Here is a 15,940-nt window from a genome sequence, read left to right on the forward strand (position 1 = left end):
GCTGGTGCCCCCCAGCCAGGCATCTGTTCTGAGGGAGGCAGGGAGGCAGCGTTTCAGCGAGGAACCCACGTCAGCTCCGCGGCCTTGCCCAAAGCCCGTTGCCAGACAGCGGGCCCGAGGCCTGGCGGGGCCCGAGGCAAGGCCCGTCCGGAGCACAGCTGACCGCTGCGAAAGCCGCGGCCGCCACGCACCCGCCGGGCCGTCCCGCCTCTCCCCCTGCTCGCTGCCCAGGGTGTTGCCGGCCCCGGGCGGCGAGCGGGCAGGCCGCGCCGCCTCAGCACACCGCAACCGCCAGCGCCGCCGCTTTGTCCGCCCGCCTTCCCGCACGGCGACCCGTGGGCGGCGCGGCGGCCGCCGCTCAGAAGCCGCCACCGCCGCCAGGCCCGAGGGGACGCGCCGGCGGAGCGACCCCGACGGGGCCCAGCGCAGCAGCCCCGGTGGAGGGGAAGGGATGGGAGAGGAGGACGGATGGGGCGGGCCGGGCCGGGCCGGGCCGAGCCCAGACAGCAGCGCCCACGCTGACGTCATTATCCGGGCTCTCCCGCGCGGTTCGCCCGGCGGGTCACAATGGAACCCGCTCGAGCCCAACCGACGTGAAACGGCCGCCCGCGCGCGCACGCGCCGTCTCTTTCCAACCCCCCCCCTCCCCCGCCGCCTTTCTCGCGCGCGCGCGCGCGCGCTCCCCGGCCGCGCACACAGGGGTGGGGGCAGGCGGGCCGCGGCCTGGGCCTCGTCGCCGCCGCGTTGAGTGACAGCCCCGGGGAGTTGGGGGGGGAGGACACACGGGGGGCGGGCAGCGCGTCACGCAGTTCGGGTGGCGGAGCCGCCGCCGCTGCTGCCGCCGCTGCGCTCGGTCGGGGCCTGCGGCGCGAGCCGGGCCGGGGCCGCCATCTTGCCCAGGGCCCCGCCAGACGGAGGTGCGCCGCCGCCGCGTCTCGCCTGGCTCCCTCCCTCCCCCCTCCCCCGCCTTCCCCTCCCCCCGCACGCACAGAGCCGTCAGCGCAGAGCGCTCCCGCCGCCCCGGCCGGCCCCGCCGCTGCCACCTTCCTGCCGTCTGCCCCCCGCCCGCCCGCCCGCCGCCGCCGCCGCCGCCCAGCCCAGCCCCGGGGCCCGGCGAGAGGTGCCGGGTTTGCGTGTGCGCCCCCTCCCCCGCGTGCGCCCGGTCCCCGGACGGGGCGGAGCGGAGCGCGCAGGCCCCGGCCAAGCCCCAGCCGGAGCCGAAGCCTCAGGGCCGCCGGGCAGGAGCTGGTGACGCAGGAAAAACGCCCCGGCGGTGCCGCCGGCGCCGGAGAGAGCGGAGCGGCTAAGGGCCGGGATCTGAAGCGCGGGCAGCGGCGGCAGCTTCGCCCTCCCTCTTCCCGTCGCAGTACACGGCGTCCGCCCGGGGTGGGTGGTGGTGGGGAGACCGGGAAAGCGGAGCCGCCCCCTCAGTCAGCCGGCTGCACGCCCGGGATCGCGGGGCCTGGCATGAGACTCTGCCCTGCTGGCTGCCTGGGATGAGGCAGTTCCCGGCCGCGCTCCTTCGGCAGCACCCAGGAGGGCACCGGGCCGTCGCAGCAGCAGCCGCGGGACAAGGGGAAGCCGTGCGGGGGTGAGTGGCGGAGCGCCGTGCCCGGGCGGGGCCGGGGCCGGGGTTGGAGGCCGAGGCCGGGAAGCGGCGAGGCGAGGCGGGCAGGCTGTTTGTGCCGCAGCCGGCCGCCGCCGTGCCGAGCGGAGGCCCTCCCCGGGGATGGGGCTCCCCGGGTCGGGGAGCGGGACGGCGGGGAGGAGGGGGCGAGCTGGGCCTGGCGGGGTCGGGGGGGCAGGGGGTGTGGGGATAACGGGCGGCGGGTGGCGGCAGCGCCTCCCTCGCAGCCCCCGGCGTCTGGCCCTGCATCGCTGGTGTTTTGGAGGGCAAGGGAAAATGGCTGACGGCTCCTCATCCTCTCCCCGGCTGCCGGGGGGTGGAAGCGCTCCCCGCCCCGCGCCCCTCGGGGGGCTCCTGCCAGCCGCCGGGCCGCCCCTCCCGCCGGGCCGTGTGTCCCCCCCCCAGCGCCCGGTGCCGCCGGGCCAGGAGGGCCCGGCGGCTCCCCGCAGCGCTTGCACCCAGCTTTGCCTCCCCTGGTTCTCGCTTCCCTTCGCACCGAACGCCATTACTGAGGTGGAGTGATTGGAGCCGTGTAGGCCCGGGCGACGCCTGGAAATCAGGCCCTGCCGAGGCGCTTTTCCTACAGTCTCAATGAAAAGCACCAGCACCAGCTCGTTCACGCCTGCTGTAAACATTATTAACACGTAGGCCACTCCTCTAAGTCTTCGGCTTCCAGCAACCCTATTTCGACGCACAAAAAGCGTTCGTGGCTTTCCGCATCTTCTTCCTCTCGTTCACCCGGCCGCTTCTCGAAGTTATGTCTTAGGGCTTGTCCGTTGCGATTTATTTTAGGCGATATAAACCCTCTCCCCTTGTCCAAGGTGTGCGGCAGGGGCAGTTGCATGCAGCTTGGCCACGGTTATCCTCTGTTATTGTCCTCAAGAAAACCAAGGATTTTACCAGTTGGATGGGGGGTTTTGTGTGTTGGTAATTACTCTGTTAACGTGTGCTGTCTCACTTTGTGCAGCGTGCAGCATTGTTTGTATACGGAGAGAATAGTCTTTGAAAATAATTTTTTTTTGTTCTTAAGTGATTTTGTTCTCATAGAAGCATGCAAAACTGTTGAGGCGGTTTTTAAGGTGCCATATTTCATTTTCAGGTTGCTCCCTCAGAAGTCCAGTAAAGTATTTTGAAGATGTACAATAACACGCAACCGTATAGGAAAAAAAATTATTTCAGAGAAGAATTGTTCTAATTAAATGTTCAAGGGACTCCAAGACTTACTGTAGGCATGTTGTGTCTGTCTCAGCTGTCTTCATGTTGTCTGTACAACTTGATTTATATTCACAGTTCTGCAGTTGTATTCATATCACTGGGCATTTGTATAAGCGCAAAGACCCTATGAAGTCACAGGCTCAAAGCTAGCACAAGGCCCACTTTTGCTGACCTAATTGCAGAACTGGGGCCTGTATTTTTAAAAAGTTGTTGAATTTAGATATTAACATGCAGTGTTAAGTATTCTGGTGGCAACACTTGTTATGACAGACTAGCTAGGTAACCTGTGTTTTTCAGCAGGCTTCTCAAATGCCTGACAAATGGATATTAAAATTGGTATGTTTAGGAAAGGATTATTGATGGGTGTTCACAGGATTGAGCTTTATTGATTATGGAATTGAAATGGTCTCTCTAGTAAGAAAGATTTAGGGGTGACTGGTATCTGTAGGCAGCTTACTTTATTCTTGATCTTTTAAGGTTTAACTTTGAGAAATTGGCAGGACTCCCCACCATAAATGTTCCTGATCAAGTAAGATGTTTATTTCATCTAAGCCATGCATGGGGGTGTCGGGTTTTTTTTGTTTGTTGTTTGGTTTTGTATGTTTTGGGTTTTTTTAAATAATGCTTTTCATTCTTTGAGTTAAAGTAATGTTTATTCTTTAAACCAATGAAATACAGTAGCTAATACCAGAATTTTGGGTAAAATTAAATAAAATACATGTATTGATTATTCTGTTGCAATACCTTGGGCAACAGTGGTGATTAATGATAGCTTTGAACAAGAAACATAAACATAAAACTGCAGTGGAAGAAACTCAAATATCATCACGTTTTTTTTGGGGGGGGGGGAAATGTAGCTGAAAGTAAATGTAAGATTGTATCGTAGTAACTTTTTCGTCCCCCTCCAGTACCTTTTGTACTTTTCTTTCCTGTAGGTTTTCTAAATGATATTTCTTTTGAGTAGCCACTGTCTTAGTCTTTCCAGGCTGCTGGAATTTGCCCTTGTGGTGGTACTTCTGCCCATTGAATTGACAGGAAGACTGCATCTGGAGGTGATAATCAATAAGGATAGTGGTAGCAAAAGTGTTCACTCTTTCTGTATCAGTGGAACACTGTCACCCTTACATAAACATTTTATTTCCCACATTGTGGTGCATTTGTACTCAGAAATAGACGAGTGCAACTATTCTCTGTTCTAAATGCACACTTTTAGTTTTATGCATTTTATTAATATTCTGGAATCCTTACAAGTGAGACTCGGGATAAAAAAAATTAGTGGATTAGTGTCTAGTCAACAAAATTAAATAGACTTTTAAGAAAGTAAAGGTACCTGTAATACCTTTGTTCCAGGACATCTTCTATTTAAAATTGATATTAGTTTAGAATTTTCCAATATGAATGCAGCTTTGGGTAAAAATAGGTAGGAATTCAGTTATTTATTAGTGGAACAAACTATTTTTAAATGTCTTTTAAGTTATGTTTCTGTCAGGTGTGTATTGAAAATATTTCCATGGGAAACATTTCTGTCTTTCCTGCTGCAGCTTAGAAATAAGTTCAAAACTTATTTCAGGTATTTGAATTGCAAGCACTTTTCTCTTAGGCGGTATTCTCTCTGTATGTGTATATATATTTTTATTTTTTTTTCAGAAATACTGTTTTTTAAATCCTAAAAGATCTAAAAACTGTACGTATATTTTGAAAACATCCTCAGCAGGATAGCCTCATTTGTGAATTTAATGAATCATAGGTGTCCCTCATTGTTTTTCACTTAAAGCATGATTATTCTTTTTTAAAACAAGCGAAACACCTTCCCCCCCCAAAAAAAAAACAATCCTCCCAAAACTGTTGCACTTTAATTTTTTCTTGTAATCACAAACATCGTTTAATCAAACCAGTCCAACAGTTGCAGAGACCAGTGTGAGTTGGTTGTCTGAAGATGTAAGAAACTTTGCTTGTGTTTTCTGTTTACTTGAAAAGCTGCATGTGTGAAGGCTTTTGTGTCCTATAGAAAATTGTTTCCTGGGTATTAGTATTAATCTGAGCATGCGGACATGGTTTCTCTTGTTTAGGTATCTTAAATTTTTCTTAAAACATGGATATGTCTCCTCTTGAAACTGTGTACCAGTTTTGTTATTTGTATCACCCATGTTTAAAATCAGAGTTCAAAATTTAAATCTGTACTTGAGGGTATGTTTTGGGAGCACAGCTTGATAAAAGTCTATCTTTTGTTGTAGTACCTTGCCTTTCGCAAAGCTAGCAATGCTTTGTGCTGTTGCTGTAGGCTTGTTTGTGGTATATAAATACACAATTTTTTTTTTTTTACATAAGTGAGCTTTGTTATGCATACTGCCCCCTGACACAAACCTAATGAAAACGGAATTAAAAATTAAGCTATACTGCTATACCTGCCCTTTACCATCAGTTTAGCACCTTCACCACAATCTCTCTTTTGCTCCATTTTTCTTAGCAAGTTTTCGTAAGAGGTTCTTACTCTGTAATATCCAGTAGTGACAAATGTTAGTTGCTTAGCAGTTTCACCAAGCAGTTGGTTGTGTTTAGGAAAAGAGGTTCGGTAAACCTTTGTATTTGAGAATGGTGGTTAAAAGAAACAGTCTTCCCATAGCAGAGGCAAGGGATGGAAAGAAGATCTTTCATAAGCATGTGCTTGCATGCAGTGAGACACTAATTTTTCTACCTGGGAAGTTTGAACTACTTTGGATTCGTGTGTTAGAAAAATGCACTGACGTTTTTCATATATTAAATCTAGTTTTTGTTCTCTTGTTTACGTGGGAACATCTTAAAGGTCTTCCAGTGTTACAATGAATTCCAATTTTGTAATGAGTTGAGACACCTTTTTAAAACAGTTATGTTCTTTTTGCTGTCTCTGTTATGCTTAAGGTTGTACCATGATTTGGGAATATTGTTAACAGAGATTCCCTCTGCCCTTCATGACAGAACCATGGTTTGACTTAGATCTTCTTGTTTAGAGTCTTGAATAGATACTTAGTGGCAGAAAGCCCGTCTGTCATGACTTTGCACCCTCAAAATGTCAACTATTGCATTTCCTTGACATTAGTGTCCTCTTGAGCCCATTGTCTGCTTTGAGCACTTTCTGTAGATTTAGTTTAGTAAAATCATTTAAAATATTTAGTGGTGGTAAGGTTATTGGAGAGCTGTTAATAGTTTTGCTTGCAATAAAGGAGAGGAGGAAAGTATGTAAGGTCTTAAAGTAGCCAGTTGTGACTTAGTGTAAAATCTTTTTACTTTTTTTTTTTTTTTTCTTAAGGGAGCTTATCAGCACAGCCAGTTCCTTTTGTGTTTTCTGTTGTGAATTTTCTGATACTTGCTTCATTTTATAAGAAGCCATTACATACTCATTTGAGACTTGAATTCAATCTGCTTGATACCAAAGCTTTTTGGTTGCCAGCTGCTGATGTGTTTTGAAATAAAAATTAAAATTGTGGGAATAAAAACCATCTTGATATATGTATGTTCACAACCTTGCTTTCTGAAGGAAACATTACTGATGTATGGTTTTCTTAAAGGATTAGTTAGTATTAACTGTGAGAGTGATTACTTGCTTTTGGTTAACTTTTTGTTAGTACACCTCCAAAAGAGATCCATGGGATTAAAAATCTAGCAATGTTTTGAATGCAAGTATTTTCAACTTTTTTCATGAAGTTAAAATGAAGACTGCCGTAGAAGTGATGGATAGCTATCAGGAACGTTATCATGGGAAACTTTTATTTGTAGCATCCTTGATCTGCTTACAAAAACAGTATGTAACCCTGTTTTGTGATTTAGTTTTCCTTACATGTGTAACTGCCAACAAAAAAAAAAAGTGATGTTCTTGCATGTAGATCTTTGCATGGACTTAGCAAATTACACTGTTTAGTAGTTAGCATTTAGCCATGAATTCACTCATAGGAGGGGAATTCCACATTGCATCATTCCTTAAAGATGTACATCTGTGAATGGAGAACTCCAACAGAAGAAACCTTTTTCCCAAATTTTCAAGTACATGCAGGGAATTTCAGGGCTAACTTTTCATTAAGCTTTAATATAAAATACGCAAAACTCAAGCAATAGAAAACTGTCCCTAGAAGAGCCTTTGTTTAAGACAAGGAATTCTTTTTTCTTTTTTTTTTAACAGCTAAATGGCAACATAGAATGACACGAAAATGTACGTTATGAATTCCATAGGCTTCAATCCTTAAGTCACTTAATTGCCGCTTGATCTTTTGTCTAGCTTCAGCAGGACTAGGTGTGGGAAGAGGAAAAGGTGGTGTTTTGCATAAGCATGGTCTTAGCTATAATGATCTGAAATGGTGAAATAAGAAAAAGGATATAGTTTACAAATGTATTCAGTAAAGAAAAAACAGTAGTAGTGTGTGCCAGGTAGGATCCCTCTGTTACCAGACAGACTTTTTTGGTTGGAGGGCAGCGTCCTTGCTAGCACTGTGGTATGGGGTAGTGGTGACAGGCCTGTTCTCACTGTGGATGGAAGTTCAGTTTTTCTTGCCCAGAAATGAAAATTGACAGTGAGGGAAAGTAAGTGTCTCTTACTTTTCTAATATAAAATGAGAATGAACATTGTTGTCAAAATACACTGGCATCTCAGTAAATGAGCCCTGCATCTTTTGGTGTTTAATTTTTCTGCTGTCTTAGCAATTAAGTATTTCAGTGTTTTTGAGTAAGTTTCAACAGAACAAGTCCATGAATTTGAAAGTTAAATAAGGAAGGTGGATCTGCTGAGCTTAATTTGTAGGTGGATAGGTTGGTAAAAGACCAAAACTTTGATAAACTAAAAGCTTAGTTTGTATTTTATATTAGAGTTTGTATGTTTCTAATTTAGAAACAAAATGTTAATTGTTTGGTGATTTCTGGCGTTTCCTTTTAATGTATTTTCTTGAATCCTTTAGTTGTGAGGGTTTCCATTATTTTTTTATAAATTGTGACATAAACTCTCTGGAGCTTGAAGGTGAAAACTCCAATGACTTGTTCTGCAGTTTCAGGCTCCAGTTTTGCACAGCCTTCCATATGCCTTGGCCTGTCTTCCGGACAGTGCTTTATTAATCACAGTAGGACCTTAAAATCCCAGGTGCTTTTCCTTGCTGCTTCTAATTTTGTGTGTGTGTGTACACACAGACATGCAATGGGGTATTTTTAAGATGATGTGCTGTCACTTTTCCCTAGGTGAGGTAGTACTGTCAGGTTTCTTAAGTGCTTTATAGGTCTCTTGCTGTGTCAGAGTTTCTTCGTGATAGTTCTGGTAATTAGATGGGAAGATAAACCTCTAGATTATCTAAAAATTCTTACTCTTCATATTCTTGTATCAGTTTAGCCAGATTGCTGTGGTTGACAGTTTGTATCGTGTCTAATGAATACGTAACTTGAAACATGGATTTCGCCTTATGGCATTTGAGAAGCCATTAGTTCCTTTCCCTTTCCTTACCAGTTTTAGGATTGGGAAAAGTTGGAAAAAATTTTCGTAAAATGAAAAGCTTTGAAGTGAAATTAAAAGTTTCATTTTCATCAGTGGCAATGGATGCAGCAAGGTTAGCATAGTGGTAGTGAAACCTTGCTGGAAGCTAATGTGTCTTCATCCATGCAAAAAAAAAACCCCATTTCATCAGTATCAGCCTCTGATTAGCAGGTGTATGACTGAAGTTTTTTCGCTTTTGTGTACCATCCTAAGATTTTTGACCAGATGAAGGAGAGTTAGGTAATGCATCCTGTCATGAATTTTCCTTTTTCTTTGTATCACTTTCCTGATAACGGAATGAATTTTTAGAACCAGTTGCAACTTCTGGATGTGGTGCCTGGAGGCAGCTGGATGAGGATAGACCAACATGATGTTACCTTAGTTTTGTTGCTGGCAAGTAGTAGCCTAAATGAGAGTTTGACTTGGAGGTTCATATGCACTGTGTTGATTGATCCTTAGTTGGTACTTCAGAAGATCATCTTATTCTAAAATTGAAATTGTACTTGATGCTTGATGTGCTGTTTGTTTATATGCTTTATATTTACTTAGGTGTGAGTATCACACAGGAAGATTGAGTTGCAGAAGTTGTATACGTTATCTAGACCAGCAGCAAGTAAACTAGCAGTTGAGAGCAGAGAATCAAAATCTCTCCTGTGAGAGCTGCTTCATGCTTTTAAGTATGTGCTAACACTGTACTGCACCTAAATGCAGTTTGAGGTGTTTTCAGCGTTGATGAGCCACTGTGGTTCTTCATGGGTCTGAAAATGAGATAAATAGTAGTAGTTCACACTTACCATGAAGACTAACCCTTTAGTTCTACTTTCGATTATTCTAACAGCAAAATTGTGCTTTAAATGTGAATTTATCGTTGTATGTCATTTAACTTCTAAATGACAGTTGTCCCATAAAATTCTTTATTCTGTATCATTTTAACATAATCAGCTTCTCTAGTGTATTTGACGAATTTAAGTTCTTTTCCTGGAAATTCTGTGACAGAAATGGAGGGGTGAGAAGCCTCAGCAACCATGTTGATAGTTAAACAGTTTAGCTGCAATGGTTGTTTCCATCTGTAGGAATTACGAAGACATTATTTTGGGGGTACATTTTTGTAGATCGGTACAGTAGGTATAAAACCTTTTCTTTCCTTCTTTCACAAGATCTAGAAATGTTTGTTTTCTCTTAAGATACTTTTCGTGATTTTTAAGATGTTTTCTCTTAATGAGAAAAGAGGAATTTTTTGTTTAAATTTTTGGAGTTTGCTCGTACTTGCCTGTTTGGTCTGGTGTTATTAGTCTACTTTAAAGAAACATTGTGGTGAGATTTTATTGATCTGATAAAATTAGTGTCTATGCATTTGCCTTTTTTTCTTTTATGGCCTGGATATCTTCTGCTTTATTCATTCTTTGTTTTCTCATGCGATTTTTCCTTGGAAATGTTACTTACAAATTTGGAGTGCCCAGTTGTTTTAGTGGGTATCTTCCTTTGGACCTTTTTTTTTTTTCCCTCTCATACTTCTGTGTAGCTAATGTTTTGTTTCACCAAAATTGGTGAGTTTATGTGTATACTTTGGAGAGACTTACTTGCTGGGAAGAAAGTATCTTCCTTACAGATGACAACTTGTCACAGGGTGCGTATAATCAGTTGGAGTTTTTCTTTGCTTTGCTGAATTTTTAAATATGAACTTGATGTTTGAGGTACCTTATTTTTGCTCAGATGCTTGATAAGTGCAAGTGAAGAGTTTGATTCCCTCCCCCCCCCCCCCCCCCAAGCTGAAACATAAATTGAATTTGGATATGAGTATTACTTTTTTCCCCAGCTAAAGTACGTATTATTCATCAGGACTTGAGATTTGTAGTATTTCAGAGTGGATTCCACAGCAGAACTAAAAGCTTCATTTTTAAAATGCTTCCATTATTCATTTTTCAGTTGAATTATCAGATGTCTCAGTGAAGTTACTTAAAAATCATGTGCGGTGAAAAACAGATGAAGAGAGCCTTGAAAAAAATGCACAAGTCATAAGTGGTAAAACGTTTAAATAGATTAAGAGGGTTATTTTCACTTGAGCCATGGGTAATTTAAGAAAATTCCTCTAAGTTTACATAGAAGTAGAAAATGGGCAAGTGTGAGAATTAAACTTGTCATTAAACCAGTGGGGTTTTTTTCCCCCACCTAATTATGAACTCATTCTCCCATTGGATCCTTGACTCATTCAGTTTGGAAGATGTATTGAAGTTGGATTGTCATTCAGTATTTTATCTTTGGAATGCATTCTGTAAATGCATATGTTACATCAGTCTAAATCCCATACTGAGTAGTAGAGTTGTTATTCTGTTAATAAACCTGATAGGTGCTTATCACTCTCAGCCTGTACATTTCCAAAGCACTAACATACCATTTCTCACATCGCTCTGTAAATTAAAAGGCTTGTGTTGTCTTTTGTTTTATTGATGAAGAATTGAGGCACAGAGGCTGTAAACTTCAAAATTACCTCCTGTCATAAGTTTTTAATTGATTTTTATTTGATGTTCAGGTGTCAGAGAGACAATTTATGTTGGCTTAAGTTGCTGTTGTGCTCCCTTGCTCTTCCTTGGGTTTGCCTTTATCTTGGTACCCAGAAAGATGAGAGGAGGATGAAGAGGTTAATGTGAAAAATCTGTGGTTTCTCTAGCAATGTATGTGAACAAGACACAGACAATTAACTTCTTGTGAGTTTCTATATAGCTGCCTTATAACCCATAGATTTCCCTTTGACTTCTGCGGTTCTGTTTCTTTTCTTGTGAAACATCATTTAACTTCTGCAACAAATAAGATATGGACAATTTTTCTTTCTGGTGCCGCAGTTGATTACTGTCTACCCAGGGGACTTAGTTTGATGGAAATGAACTGTAGTTTGATGGAAATGAAATTACAGTAGAAACCAGATTACTCGGAAAATCCCAAATTATGTAGGAGAAAAATGACAAATTGAGCCTTTGACAAATTTAGAGAGCATGTTCTGTCTGTTTGTCTCTCACACAGACACAAAATTTTGTGGTATTAGAATTTCTTTTGCTAAAAAGTAGTAAGACATTAGCTGTCACAGTGGATACAACTGTTGTACTCAGTTACTCATACCCTGTCATCTCTAATTCCAGGGTTTTTGACCTGAATTTCCAGATATTTGAATCGTGCAGTCTTGTTTACTGTTTCCTAACTCTAGCCTTTTTTTCTTTTTGTCAGCAGAAGTAAGATTTTTACCAGCTTCTGTGTTTCACATCATCTGCTTTACCTGCTGTAGCTTTGTCACTGATTTATGTACTTGTGGTCAGATTATTCAAAGTGTTACTGCTAAATTAGTTTTCCTGGCTCACTGCAATCTGTTACGTCTTTCACTGTCTTTATCATAATTTCCAGGGCAAAGACTGTTTTTTGCCTTCACCTTCTTAGACTTCTCACACTTAGCCTTATTTGCTCCACTACTTAGTATTTCTTTCATGACTGAACTTGTACTGTTCATGAACTGACATTCCTGGCATTTATCATATACCAAACAGCTTTCTCTGTATGCTTTTCCTGTGATGTCCAATATGCTTGAGAAAAATTTCATCTTTATGACGTTTCTGTGTTGTCAAGACTCATCTCTGCTCTAATATATGTGAACCTCGGTTGCTATCATAGCTAAATATGTGCTAACTATAATTATCCGTATTCTGTTTCCTTCCTTTCTCCTCCTCTTTCAGGGTATATTTCATGGTAGATTTGCACTGACGCTGAAAGAGTGGGTTCTATCCACGGTTATATATTCTGCCTGTTTCTTTTGCCATTGTTAGTGTTCCTATGGCATGTGAAGCAGCTGAAAGCTAAAATGATTTTCATTCCTTTCCCCCAGTTACCTTTCAGCCAGATTGGCTTCTTGATCTGGCTGACTATGTGGTGACGCAGGGGCTAATGCTAGAGGTGAGAAGGTGGTTAGGATGAAAGTGAGCAAGCAAGAGCGTCCTCCTTCTCTTCTTGTGGCAGTGGAGACTTACCTGGTTTCAGACAGACTGTGAAGCTGTACCTTCAGCTAAGGTTTGTCCACATGCAGAAATACAATGAAACTTCTGTCCTAAAATTTACTAGGATATAATACTCTTACTGGGGATTAAGCTTGCTGTTTCTCGCTGAGGTTCCCACAGTGGAAGATCGATGTACACACTGCGGTGGCAAAACTACCTATGTGAGTTCTGTTGCTGACACTTTGTGCTAGTCCCTAAAAAGAATGGTTACAACATTCCTCTTGTCTTTCTTGGCCTGTTGGTGGATTCAGCTGAAAACTGGTATCTTTATAGTCTATTTTGTGTACAGAAGGGATATGCTCTTTAGCAAGGGGGTTTATGGGATTTAGAAGTTAACCATTTTCAGTGCAGGGAGATTAATAATAATGTGTGTTTTGGTTGCTTTTTTGTGTGGTGGGTTGTTTTCTTGAATGATGGTTTTCAGAGTTTTTAGACCTGTCCTTAGGATGTGGTAGTAGTTGATCATTATCTCCTGCATTTCTCAATAAAGAAGGTTATGACATGCTTTTTGATAGGTTTTCTAGATAAAGGAATATGAAGTTTCTGGGACAGTGGAGTCACTTTTTGGTTCTGTGGGGCAGTGGGTATAGTGGAAATAACTCTCCTGTTTCCAGCTCTGCTTGATTCTCAACATACTTTCTAGGAGCTTCCTTTTGTTCTTATCCAACTTCCTCTGCATTTACCTTTTTGCATTTATATAAACTGCAGCCTTTGTTGCATTGGCAGAAGGAGCATTAAGACAGAAGGCAAAACTGCTGTTCCTGTTGCCACTTCTTATTTCCCTGCAGAGAGGCCAGGATTTTTAAGGGGAGTTGCTATACAAGTTCTCTGGAGCAGGTAGATCGTTTTCAGTGATTTCTTGAGCATTCAGTCTGCTTAGGCAGGTGGCTTGTATGAGTTTAGTTGGAATGGAGCATGTTTAAGGCAGACAGTCTTAAAAATTAGCTATCAGCTTACAACACCTCTACTGAGATTGTGCAAGCTTGATTTTTCAGAGCAAGTATCTTCAGACTGAAATGGTTGTAAGGCAACAGGAAATGGCAAAATGCTTACTTGCAGATAACTAGCATGGAACTGTACAAAAATCTCCAGGCTGAGTTAGGCAGTTGGTACATTGAAAACTAGTTGGAAGTTTGGCTAAGTTTGTTAAGCAGTTATGAAGAAGCTTATTGAAACATGAATTTTAACGCTGATATCACTTCTGTATTTGAGACATTTTAAATTAGGCATGATGATGGTAGTGTCTGAGTTCCTGTGCTTAGTTTGTGCTTTCTGATTGAATATTACATGAAAAGCAGAGTTTTTTTAAAAAAAGAAGTTAAATTAAGGTTAGTACAATAATGCGAATACTTAAAGTATTTGAATTTAAAGCATTTCAAAATATCTAGGTATTTCACAAAGTTAATTTTGTCATGATTCAAGAACGTAAAATGCTTCCAACTTAATATCTGGTTTAGATGCTGTAACGTGCTTTAACTATTTGCAGTTAACCAAGCAATAAGTTGCGTTAATTTTATACTTTGATGGAAATTTTCCATTATTTGTTGATAGTGTCACAGGATATTAAGAGTATAGACTTTGAATAATTTTCTTTAGTGTAATGTTTAACATAGTTTAGAAAAGCCCTTAAATTCTTATTATAAAACATGAAGGGAGTCAGAAGGGGCTAGCCTGATTTTTGCAGGCTAACTTTAAACTTCAGTTTTCTAACAGAAGCCTTATAGTACAATTGTGGTAGTGGCATTGGGTATTGCATGCTGTGGTGGTACGTCAGGTGCTGTGTCTAAGCATGATTTAACACAGAATAGCATGCAAGTAAAATGTATTAAAAAATAACGTGTAGTAATAGCCATAATTCATTGGCTGAATGACTTTCAACAATGTTTCGAATATTTATAGTGCTGAGTCTTGTAAAGCCTTAAGTGGGGTATACTATAAATAATTTTGTGTTTTAAAGCCAAAGTGGAATGAACCTGGAAGATGCCATTATGCTTCCCTTCAAATAATTGAGAAAGAATGAAGGAAGCAAAAGCCATTCAGCACTGACGGGTAGCCTGGTATAGAATGTATGAACCTCATCAAAAATAACAGAAGTCGCAATATATTTAGGTATCTCTCTGGCAAACCAGCGCTACTGATGCTACTGAACATGAGAAATGATGATTTGAACGTTTGTACGGTTTGGTGGGATCTTCCAAGGATGGGATGTTGAAGTGTTGCTTCCTTTATTGCTCTGTTACGCAGGAAGAATTGAAGTTGTGAATAGTATTAAATTGCGCCAGTATAGCAGATCAAAGGGAGCGCTTTTGGTTTATACTTTTGTCATTAAGTTTTTAGATTTTTGTCTGTAGTTAATGTTATCTGTAATTTTTAGACAGTTAGACTAGATGATCATCGTAGGTCCCTTCCAACTGAAAAATATTCTGTTCTTAAATATTCTGTTCTATTCATTGGAGGAAGAGGTGGATACTTCATAGTTTTAACTTTATCAATCCTGCCTACAAAATTGTGCTAAAAAAACCTGAGATTTCTTTGTGAGCCCTGCAGCAAAAGAAAAACACAACTTCCAAGAAAGTTTCAAAGGTCAGCAGAGCTAGAGGATAAAGGTTCTTAGCAGTCATAAAAGGTTTGAGCCCAACTCCCCAAAAGAAGTGAGATGCTTTGTGGTCGCTTTTTGGAATTTACAAAACTCATGTTCTTCTCTGGTTAACCGTAGGACCTGATTTAGAGAGAAAGTATAGAATCTAATGCAACCTAAAATAACAGTAAAAACTTCCTGCATAAGTTGCAGAACTAAAGTTTTGGATATGTATCAGTGGTTTTGCTGCTACCCTCACAGTATCTGATGTGAACCTCAAAGCTTTTATGAAGTTAAAAGTCCAAGGATTTGATCATGAAAGGATTATCCCTTCCTAAAGATGGAATTGAAGGAGCTTCTGAAGTGGCTAAGAAACTGGAGTTTGCAGTTTGGAAGAAAAATCTGTGTAGATGCATCAGCATTTGTTTATTTACATCAACCTGAATGAATATTGCAGACTGCTTATGTCAAATCTGAGCAAAATAAAAAAATCCCCAAAACATTCTTTGCTGTGAAATGATGTAATGTCCAAATACAAAGAAAATCAAGTAGGCTTAAGCTACTGCAAAGTGTAGTATTGAGGACATTGATCTCACAAAATGAAATGAAAGTGAAACTGGCAACTTTTTACAAACAAAGTTTTTCTTGTTTTAATTTGCTCCAGTACTTTAAAAATGGGTACTGCTCAACACAAAAACATAAATATAATAGACCATTTTCTTACGTTAGCTGAGTTGTGTAAAAAGTTAACATTAACAAGATAAGATTTGATTTGTAGAAGCTAGTATACTTCTTGGATTGTGTGAATTGAATTTCTTGCTGAGTTCTTGTGTTCAAGAAGACCAGACTTCGGTAAAAATGGTGTTTAGTGCTCTCTTTCTGGCATGATTTAATTCCTTTTAAGAGCCTTTTGGCTTTGTTTTTTAATGCTGAAGACTTAACCGTTATTCTTTCCTGTGCATAGCTGGTAGTAATTTTTTTACACTCTGATAGTAGTG

General features: G+C 42.0%; 1 protein-coding gene across 3 annotated transcripts in view; it reads left to right on the forward strand.

Moving 5' to 3' along the window:
• Window positions 1–898: 898 nt before the first annotated feature.
• Window positions 899–15,940, forward strand: part of USP9X (ubiquitin specific peptidase 9 X-linked) — a 103,838-nt gene continuing 88,796 nt past the window's right edge. For 2 of the 3 annotated variants that reach the window (XM_054182111.1, XM_054182137.1), the window contains exon 1: window positions 1,101–1,591. The gene's annotated coding sequence lies outside the window, so the exon portion shown is untranslated. Of the gene's footprint in view, window positions 918–1,100; window positions 1,592–15,940 lie in introns of those variants that run through there. The other variant, XM_054182128.1, reaches the window with a different exon arrangement.

This window comes from Rissa tridactyla, chromosome 1 (assembly GCF_028500815.1).
Source record: "Rissa tridactyla isolate bRisTri1 chromosome 1, bRisTri1.patW.cur.20221130, whole genome shotgun sequence".
NCBI classification, from domain to species: domain Eukaryota; kingdom Metazoa; phylum Chordata; class Aves; order Charadriiformes; family Laridae; genus Rissa; species Rissa tridactyla.